The sequence below is a fragment of the Eucalyptus grandis genome, chromosome 5, assembly GCF_016545825.1.
Source record: "Eucalyptus grandis isolate ANBG69807.140 chromosome 5, ASM1654582v1, whole genome shotgun sequence".
Lineage (NCBI taxonomy): Eukaryota > Viridiplantae > Streptophyta > Magnoliopsida > Myrtales > Myrtaceae > Eucalyptus > Eucalyptus grandis.
Window position 1 is genome coordinate 19170214 of NC_052616.1, and position 10475 is coordinate 19180688.

The following is a 10475-nucleotide window of genomic DNA, read 5'->3' on the forward strand; positions in this document are numbered from 1 at the left end:
TGATCATGAAGAAGTGTTCTTGAAGCGTCGTCGCTTGGGAGAGATTTTCTTTGTTGTAAATTACATCTAAGAAGATTTAGTGTTCAAGCCAATTAAATCTTGTGGTAAGATTTATGTGTAATTCTTTTGTGAGATTGAGAGATTATTTCTTGAGAAATTTCGGAGCTAAACACTGCGTTCGTTGTTGAGTGTAATTGGGGCTTGGGAAACACCGAGAGAGTGTTTGAGTGACTCGAGTGTGTAATCTCCTTGTATCGCTTGATCTATAGTGAAATTCATTGTTGCTCTTCCCGTGGACGTAGGTCTATACGACTGAACCACATAAATCCGGTATTCGATTTATTTTCTTCTTCTGTCTATATTATTGTTCGATCGCTCGCCTTTTCGCAACAAGTGGTATCAGAGCCAGGCTTTGGCTAAGTTGAAGCGAATCAATAGCGAAAAAATAAGTAAAAGTGAGAATCGACAAATTTGATGGGAAATATTTTAGTTTTTGGAAGATACAGATTGAAAATTATCTTTATCAGATGAAACTGCACTTGCCCTTATGTGAGGAGAAACCAAAGTCGATGAAGCAAGCCGATTGGAATTTGCTGGATAGACGAGCTATGGGTGTTATTCGGCTGATGTTGGCTTGTAACGTTGTGTTTAACATCCTAAAGGAGAAGACCATTGCTGATTTGATGCAAGCCATGTTGGATATGTATGAGAAACCCTCTGCGATCAGCAAAGTCTATTTGATGCAACGTTTGTTCAATTTGAAGATGAGCAAAGGTGTGTTAGTTGCAGATCATATCAATGAACTTAATGTGATTATTAGTCAATTGAGTTCAGTTGAGATTAATTTTGAAGATGAGGTATGTGCTTTGATTCTATTATCCTCATTGCCTGATAGTTGGAATACTACTGTTAGTAATTCCTCTGGGTCAACAAGTTTGACGTTTGATGGGGTTCGAGATTTAATTCTGAGTGAGGATATTCGTAGAAGAGAATCTGGCGAACCTATATCTACTGTTTTAGTAGGCGAAAATAGAGAAAGATCTATAATACGTGTGGGTAAGAGTAGTACTAATATGAATAGACGTAGTAAATCTAAGATTGCTGATATTGTCTGTTGGAGCTGTGGCAAGATGGGGCATCTTAGAAAAAATTGTTTTAAGCTGAAAAATGAAAAGGGTAAAGGAATTAAAATTGAGTCTACAGATAATGTTGCAGCTGTAGCTGAGAATGATTCTGATGGTGCTAATTATGTCTTGTTTGTCACTAATTATTCATCGTTTGATAGATGGATTATGGATTCTGGTTATTCTTTTCATGTCACACCAAATAGAAACTGGTTTATCACTTATCAGTGCACAAGTAGTGGAAAGTCCAGTTAAGGAACAACGCAGAGTGCGATATTGTGGGTGTTGGTGATGTTAAAATCAGAATTGACAATGACATTGTGAGGACATTGACTAGAGTAAGACACGTTCCAGAATTGAAAAAGAACTTAATTTCCTTGGGTGCCCTAGATTCAGTTGGTTGCAAGTATTCTTCAAAAGGTGGAGTTCTAAAGGTTGTTCGAGGTGTCTTGGTGATAATGAAAGGAATCAAGCATGGAGACCTATATAAACTTCAAGGTGAGACAATAACAAATTTCGCTGTGGAGACGTCGGATGTATTTGTTCGAGAGTCTTTTGACTGCTTGAGAAAGATTTTGGTGTTTGTGCCAATGCACAAGTTTGATGCTAGTGTCAGGATCACACGGTTGAGAGTTTTGATCGAGACGGAAACTAGTAAGTCGATTAAGCATGTGTGGACTAACAATAGTATGGAGTTATGCTTGGAGCTGACAAATAAATTTTGCATGAAAGAAGACATAGTGAAACATTGCACTAGTATCAATAAATCACAACAATTTGCAGAATTGATGAGCAGAATATTACTAGAGATGGCCCAAAAAATGATCTTTAGTGTTGGTGTTGCTAGGAGAATCCTAGCCGATGTGCTTAGTACGGTAAGCTGCCTGGTGAATAGATGCTATTGAATGGCATACTTCTGAAGAAGTGTGGTCAGGTAATGTTGTTGGTTATTTTATTATTAGAATGTTTGGTTGTCTGTATTATTTTTAAGTGAGTGATGGTAAGCTCGATTGGAGGGTAATGTGCATATTCCATGGCTATGTACAAGGTGAGCAGGGTGATCGGTTGTGGTGCCCAGATATAAATTCACCTGTTAATAGTAAAGAAGTTACACTTGATGAGTCTCTGGTACTTCTAGCTAGGAGTGTTTGTGGCAGTGTTAATACAGATCTAGACGGTGTTCAGCTTGAGGTGGAGTTGTGACCAAAAACTCTTGAGGTAGCGTATATGGGTACTAGTAAAGTAATTGATATAGATGGTGCTGTTGGAATTTTGTTTGTTAAAACAAAATAAGTGCTTTTTACTTTGTCCCACATAGAAAAGGTGGGAGCGGGAGGATTAGTTTATTAATGAGGAATTTCCTTTTGTAGTTAAAGGAGTGATTAGGTGGGGCTAGACCCACCATACCCGCGTGCGGGTGCGCGGATAATTGCGCGATTTTGGCGCGATTATTTGGCGCACTTAGCACTTAGCACTTAGCACGCCTGCGCGCCCGCGGTTTAATTAGCATTAATCCCTTGCTTTTTATTTATTTATTTTATTTTATTTTATATTTTAGTTCAAAGGTTGCCTTTTAATTTAAGAATTTCGGAAATGAAATATAAATGAAAATTCGAAATTCTATTTAAATATATATATTTATATTCCGAATTTTATTTGTGCCTTTTCAAGACAACCTTTGGAAAATTACTTATTCGGTTTTTAATTTATCCGAAGGATTGCAATTGTTCGTTTTTCGACTTCTTCCGAAGAGTCGCGTTGGTTTATCCGAACAATTTTCTAAAGACATGTTTGTTCGCAATTTTCACGAAGAGTTGCAAGACCGTTTCATATAAATACTTGTCATTTTCGGAAAGAAACATGTGGTCATTTTTCGAGTCTTCTTTCTGAAAAACTGCAGCCAATTTTTCGATTGTTTCTTAGAGAGACCCGGAGAAATATTAGAATTGCTATCTAGTATTCTCACTTGAGACTTTGTTGTATCCTGGAGGAAATTTGCCGGTGACCATTAGCAACGTAGTGGGGCAAATAAATCCTTAAAGAAAGTGATATCACGCCTCAAAGTCCGAGTTGTTTTTTACTCGATCCGATTTCATTGTTCTACCCATTTCGCAGACTTATTTTTACAACAATTTTAAGGATTTATTTTGCTGCAATGGAGTCGGAGACAATCAAAGTTATGAATCAAGATATGGTCAAACTAGACCGGTTCGATGGGAACAATTTTGCTCGCTGGAGGGACAAGATGATGTTCTTACTCACTGCTCTGAAGATCTCCTACATTCTGGATCCTAACTTGGCGCCTATAGAAGATCCTACGCCTACTTTCGATGGAGGACAGCCAAGTGCAGAAGCCATTGAGAGGGTTAATAAGGAAAAGAAGAAACGTGCGGAGGATGAATTACTTTGTCGAGGACACATTCTGAACACACTCTCCGATCGTCTGTACGACTTATTCACTGAAATGAAGTCGGCCAGAGAAATTTGGAATGCACTGGAATTCAAGTACAAAGCGGAGGAGCAAGGTACCAACAAATATCTAATTGCAAAGTATTTTGATTACAAGTTTATTGATACTAAGCCCTTGCTGGAACAAGTCCATGAATTGCAAGTGATTGTGAATAAGATTCATGCTCTCAAGATTGATATTCCAGAAGCTTTTCAAGTTGGAGCAATTATTGCGAAATTGCCTCCAAGTTGGAAAGACTATGGAAAAAGGCTGATTCACAAGTCGGAGGACTTTACTTTGGAGCAAATACAGAAACATCTTCGCATTGAGGAAGAGTCACGTTCACGTGATAATTATGTTTTGTATAATTCCAAGGTGAATTTTGTGGATAAAAAACGGAAACTCGGCCAGAACTTCAAAGTAAAAAGCGGGGCATAAATTCAAGAGAACACAAAAGAAGCAAAGGGTTGCTGTTTTGTATGTGGCAAACAGGGACACTACGCGAAGGATTGCTTTCAACGTAAGAGCTTTTCAAAGGACAAGAACATTCCGGTGGTGAAAGCAGATGCAAATCTGGTTGAAGAAAATTATGTAGCCATGATTTCGAACATGTTTTCGAACATGGAAATTTCTGAAATAAATGATGCTATGGCTATGGTTTCTGAAATTAATTCTACCACTGTCCAATCCAGTTGGTGGATAGATTCTGGAGCAACTGTTCATGTGTGTAAGGACAAATACATGTTCAAGCAATTTGAAGAAATTGTTGACTCAAGTGTTCAAGAGGTCCTGATGGCGAATAATGCTCTTGCAAAGGTTGCTGGAAAAGGCACGGTGGAGATAGACTTCACTTCTAGAAAGAAGATAACTCTTCTTAATGTGTTATTTATACCCGAAATTAGGAAGAACCTAGTTTCTATTGATTTACTTTGTAAGAGGGGTTTCGGGTTTTGTTTGAATCCGACAAGGTTATCCTGTCGAAAAATGGGCTGTTTGTTGGGAAGGGTTATGCCAATGATGGCATGTATCAACTGAGTATCAATAATAATATTTCTAGTTCTGCTTATATTGTCGAGTCTTCAATTTTATAGCATAGTAGGTTGGCACATATAAATTTTCGTTATTTGAAGAATATGAAAAATTAGACTTGATAAATTTCAGTGGCGAATTTGATAAATGTGAAATATGTGCTAAGTCAAAACTTACTAAGAAGCCATTTCCTAGTGTTAAAAGAAATTCAATTTATTGGATTTGGTTCATAGTGATATATGTGAATTTAATGGTATGCTAACACGTGGAGGTAAAAGGTATTTTATTACTTTTGTGGATGATTGTAGTAGGTTCTTATATGTTTATCTCATGAGATCGAAGGATGAAGCATTTACCATGTTTAAGAAATATAAAGCTGAAGTAGAGAATCAATTAGAAAAGAAAATCAAAGTTCTACGATCAGATAGAGGTGGAGAATATTTCTTAAATGAATTCTCTTCATTTTGTGAAGAACATGGTATTATTCATCAAGCTTCAGCACCATATACTCCACAACAAAATGGTTTGGCTGAAAGGAAAAATCGATCTCTTGGAGAAATGGTTAATTGTATGCTTTCAAATTCAAAGCTACCAATTAATCTTTGGGGAGAAGCATTACTTGCTGCGTGCTATATTCATAATAGAATACCTTCCAAGAAAAAATGACATAACCCCTTATGAGATATGGAAAGGTAGAAAGCCAAATTTGTCATATCTTAAAGTGTGGGGGTGTTTAGCGTACTACCGAGCTCCAGATCCTAAGAGAACAAAGCTCGGTCCTAGAGCTATCAAAAGTGTTTTCATAGGGTATGCTGAAAATAGTAAAAACATAGGCTTCTTGATTTAGAGTCTAATGTCATAGTAGAGTCGAGAGACGTCGAATTCTTTGAGAATAAATGTTTTACAAGTTTTGAAATGATTGAAAATAATTCAAGATCTAGGGAAACTCAAAGTGATTTTCAAGAGAAAGAAACGAATCCTAAAGACATGATTGAACCAAGGAGAAGTACTAGAGCTAGGAAAATAAAAGACTTAGGTCCTGATTTTATTACTCATGTTTTTCTTGTTGAAGGAGATGGAGATAATAATGTGGTAAATAAATACCCTTTAGTGTTAAATTTAGAAGATGATCCTGGAAGCTTTGATGATGCTATGTCTTCTAGAGATGCTTCTTTTGGAAAGAAGCTGTGAATGATGAAATGGACTCCATTATGTCCAATAATACTTGGGTATTAGTAGATTTACAAAAGGATCAAAACCTATTGGAAGCAAATGGGTTTTTAGAAGAAAATATCATTCTGATGGTTCTATTCAAGCTTTTAAAGCTAGGCTTGTAGTTAAGGGATATAGACAAAAAGAAGGTATAGATTATTTTGATACATATGCTCCTGTTGCACGTATAACTTCCATTCGAGTTCTTTTTGCTCTAGCTTCCATTTATGATCTTTGTGTTCATCAAATGGATGTTAAAACTACTTTCTTAAATGGAGACTTAAATGAGGAGATTTACATGGAACAACCGGAGGGTTTTGTTCTTCCTGGAAATGAAAGAAAAGTATGTAAATTGATTAAGTCTCTTTATGGACTTAAGCAAGCTCCTAAGCAGTGGCATGAAAAGTTTAATTCGGTCATATTGTCAAATGGTTTCATCAATAATAGTGCCGATAGGTGTATATACTCTAAATTCACTAAAGACTATGGTGTCTTAGTGTGCTTGTATGTTGATGATATGCTTATCTTTGGAACGAATATGACTGGAGTTAATGAAACTAAGAAGTATCTAACTTCCATGTTTAAAATGAAGGACTTGGGTGAAGTAGATACTATCTTAGGTATTAAAGTCAAGCAAAATAGTGGGGTTATTCTTTAAGCCAATGTAGTTATGTTGAAAAATTATTAAATAAATTTCAACATCTTGGTTTTAAAGAAATAAGTACTCCATTTGATTCTAGTATTAAATTAAATTATAATACTTTTGGTAGAGCGGTGGCACAACTAGAATATGCAAGTGCTATAGGGTCTTTAATGTATGCGATGCATTGTACTAGACCCGATATTGCTTTTTCTGTATGCAAGTTGAGTAGGTATACAAGTAATCCAAGTACAGAACATTGGAGAGCTATTACTAGAATTTTTGGTTATCTTAAGAGAACTAAAAATTTAGGATTGTTCTACAATAATTATCCGGCTGTATTAGAAGGATACACCGATGCTAGTTGGATTACAAGTGTGGGAGATGAGCGTTCCACTTCTGGATGGATCTTCACACTAGCTGGAGGTCTGTATCTTGGGCGAGCAAGAAACAGACATGTATAACTCACTCAACAATGGAATCTGAATTCATTGCTTTGGCGGCAGGGGAAAGAGGCTGAATGGATTAGAAATTTGTTGTTGGATATCAAATTATGGCCTAGTCCTATGCCTCCTATTTCTATCCACTTGTGATAGTCGGGCCACTTTGGCAAGAGCCTATAGTAGCACCTATAATGGTAAGTCTAGACATATTAGTTTAAGACATGAATATGTGAGACAATTGATTAAAGATGGTACCATAACAATTGTCTATGTGAGGTCAAGTAAAAATCTTGCCGATCCTTTGACGAAGGCTTTACCAAGACATATGGTAATAACGACCTCACAAGAAATGGGGCTGAAACCCTTTAATTAAAATCACCAATAATGGTAACCCGACCTTTTCTAGAACATCACTAGTTACAAGGTTTAATGGGTAAGAACAAGTTATTGAATGTGATTGTTTGATACTGACATAGCCACGATATGAGAAGTCGGTATTGTCTATTACGTTTGTAGGCTGAATTGAATTCTCAATAAAGTATGATACAAGTTTGTAGTGTGTTGATAGTAACAGAAACACATGGTAGATACTTCACCTATATGAGCTTAGAAGTGGTGCCGCTTCTTACGAAAGTGAGGGTTGCTTTCTAGAGAGCTCATGAAACGGGATCAAGCACAAGGCCATAATAGTGCGGAGTAATATAGAAATTCTCGCTAAAACAAGAGGTTAGTGTATGTGTGGTATGTCCGGTTCTATTACATAAAAGTACAAGTTTAAAGCCGAGCTACTTGTCACTTTGATAGAGCTTTGATATACTTGCACTAAGTAAATGTTTAACTCGAAAGAGACCTTTATGTATGTATATTAATCTTACTGAAACTTTGGCTGTATGGTTTTTAAAAATTTTATTTTGAAATTTTGTTTTACAAACAAAGTGGGGGATTGTTGGAATTTTGTTTGTTAAAACAAAATAAGTGCTTTTTACTTTGTCCCACATAGAAAAGGTGGGAGCAGGAGGATTAGTTTATTAATGAGGAATTTCCTTTTGTAGTTAAAGGAGTGATTAGGTGGGGCTAGACCCACCATACCCGCGTGCGGGTGCGCGGATAATTGCGCGATTTTGGCGCGATTATTTGGCGCACTTAGCACTTTGCACGCCTGCGCGCCCACGGTTTAATTAGCATTAATCCCTTGCTTTTTATTTATTTATTTTATTTTATTTTATATTTTAGTTCAAAGGTTGCCTTTTAATTTGAGAATTTCGGAAATGAAATATAAATGAAAATTCGAAATTCTATTTAAATATATATATTTATATTCCGAATTTTATTTGTGCCTTTTCAAGACAACATTTGGAAAATTACTTATTCGGTTTTTAATTTATCCGAAGGATTGCAATTGTTTGTTTTTCGACTTCTTCCGAAGAGTTGCAAGACCGTTTCATATAAATACTTGTCATTTTCGGAAAGAAACATGTGGTCATTTTTCGAGTCTTCTTTCTGAAAAACTGCAGCCAATTTTCGATTGTTTCTTAGAGAGACCAGGAGAAATATTAGAATTGCTATCTAGTATTCTCACTTGAGACTTTGTTGTATCCTGGGAGGAAATTTGCCGGTGACCATTAGCAACGTAGTGGGGCAAATAAATCCTTAAAGAAAGTGATATCACGCCTCAAAGTCCGAGTTGTTTTTACTCGATCCGATTTCATTGTTCTACCCATTTCGCAGACTTATTTTTACAACAGGTGCTTGTAGCGAGGTGGGGCCTATAGAGCTAATGGTTGTTGTAACTGTTGATATTGATAAGGTACGTATTCGATCTCCTGATAGATATTGATGCAATAATGATTTTGCTTTATTTGTGGTTAAGGAGGTTGTGTCTGAAAATCCTTGCAGAGTAGTTAAAAGTGCATGTGGAGTTGGTATTCTGATGAGGTCTTCGGTTATGGAAGCTTGAACTTAGATAAAATTTGTGGTGGTTGAGCCCATTGGGGGTAATGGGAGAGTAGTAGTAGAGTTTGAATTTTTATGAAGCGATTGCAACTTGGCTCAAACGTCGAGCCAATGTAGAGATTGTTAAAATATGTCTCGAGTTTAAGTTCAATATGAAATTATGAATATTTCGAATTGAATATGTTACGGATGTTCGAAATTGAGTAAAGAAGATCAGAAGATCAACTTCCTAAAATTCGAATCAGCGTTGGAGAATTTAGCCGCTAAAATAGGAAAGTCCAACTTTCACTTGGATTTGGATTTTGATATATTTTGGTTAAAATAGGCAAGTTAGGAAATAGAATCTTATGAGAAGTTGTCAAAAGAATAAGGGTTTCACTTATATATATAGACTTTGGTCATGGATGGAAGGAAGGTTGATCATGAAGAAATGTTCTTGAAGTGTCGTCTCGTTGTCGAGTGCTTGTGAGAGATTTTCTTTGTCATAAATTACATCCAAGAAGATTTAGTGTTTAAGTCAATTAAATCTTGTGGTAAGATTTGCGTGTAATTCCTTCGTGAGATTGAGAGATTATTTCTTGAGAAATTTCGAGGCTAAATATTGCGTGCGTTGTTGGGTGTAATTGGGGCGTGGGAAACACCATAATAGTGTTTGGGTGACTCGAGTGTGTAATCTTTTTGTATCGCTTGATTTATAGTGAAATTCGTTACTGCTTTCCCTGTGGACGTATGTCTTTACAACTGAACCACGTAAATTCGATGTTCGATTTATTTTCTTCTTCTATCTATATTATTGTTCGATTGCTCGCCTTTTCGCAACAATATCGATTTGGTACGTTCATAGATTTCACTCCCAGAGTGCATTCAACTTAAGATCACAAGAAAATGAGCAAACTTCTTCGTCACGTAAATCAACATCTCATTAATCAAGTCCTAGTATAACATTATCTTCAGTAAAAGACCTCATTGCTTGGAAACCGCCGGTTCTCTTCGCTTTTCCTTTATGCTTGCTAAAGACAGAGACTGAAGAAAAGGAGTCAATGCCTCGACAGGCTACAACCTTTGCCCAATTGAGTGCGGAGGGTTTGGTAAGAAAAGAAAGAACTCTGTCTGCGAACAAGAGAATGTAAAACCGTGTTGACGTCATCTGTTTTTTTTTTAAAAAAAAAAACCCTTTGGCTATGTCCTTTCATTTGCTATGACAATGCTCTTTAAAATGGTATTTTGCAACGCCCCTTTTCGATTCACACAAACCAACAATGGGTTTAGAACTAAAAGTTGAGGTTTCTGACAATTTTTAAAATCAGAATATGATTTAGATTTAGATGGAAAAATAAAATGAGACTTTTTAAAGTTCTTATAAAACAACAGATGCCCTCTAAAGAAAATCTCACTTTGTATCTACCATTTTCGATGCGCTCACACTGATCCTTTGAAGTCGGTTGGTGATGATTAGGACCTGATAATTGCCAGAGAATCACATGTTTGGTGTGAAAACCCGATCTATGATATCAATCATCTGGATCGAAGAAGATGCCCTCAAGCCAAGAGACGCCAAACAAGAGAAACTATTACATTTTTATTATAAGGCGATATCAGAAAAATCATAGACATGCCATATCTTT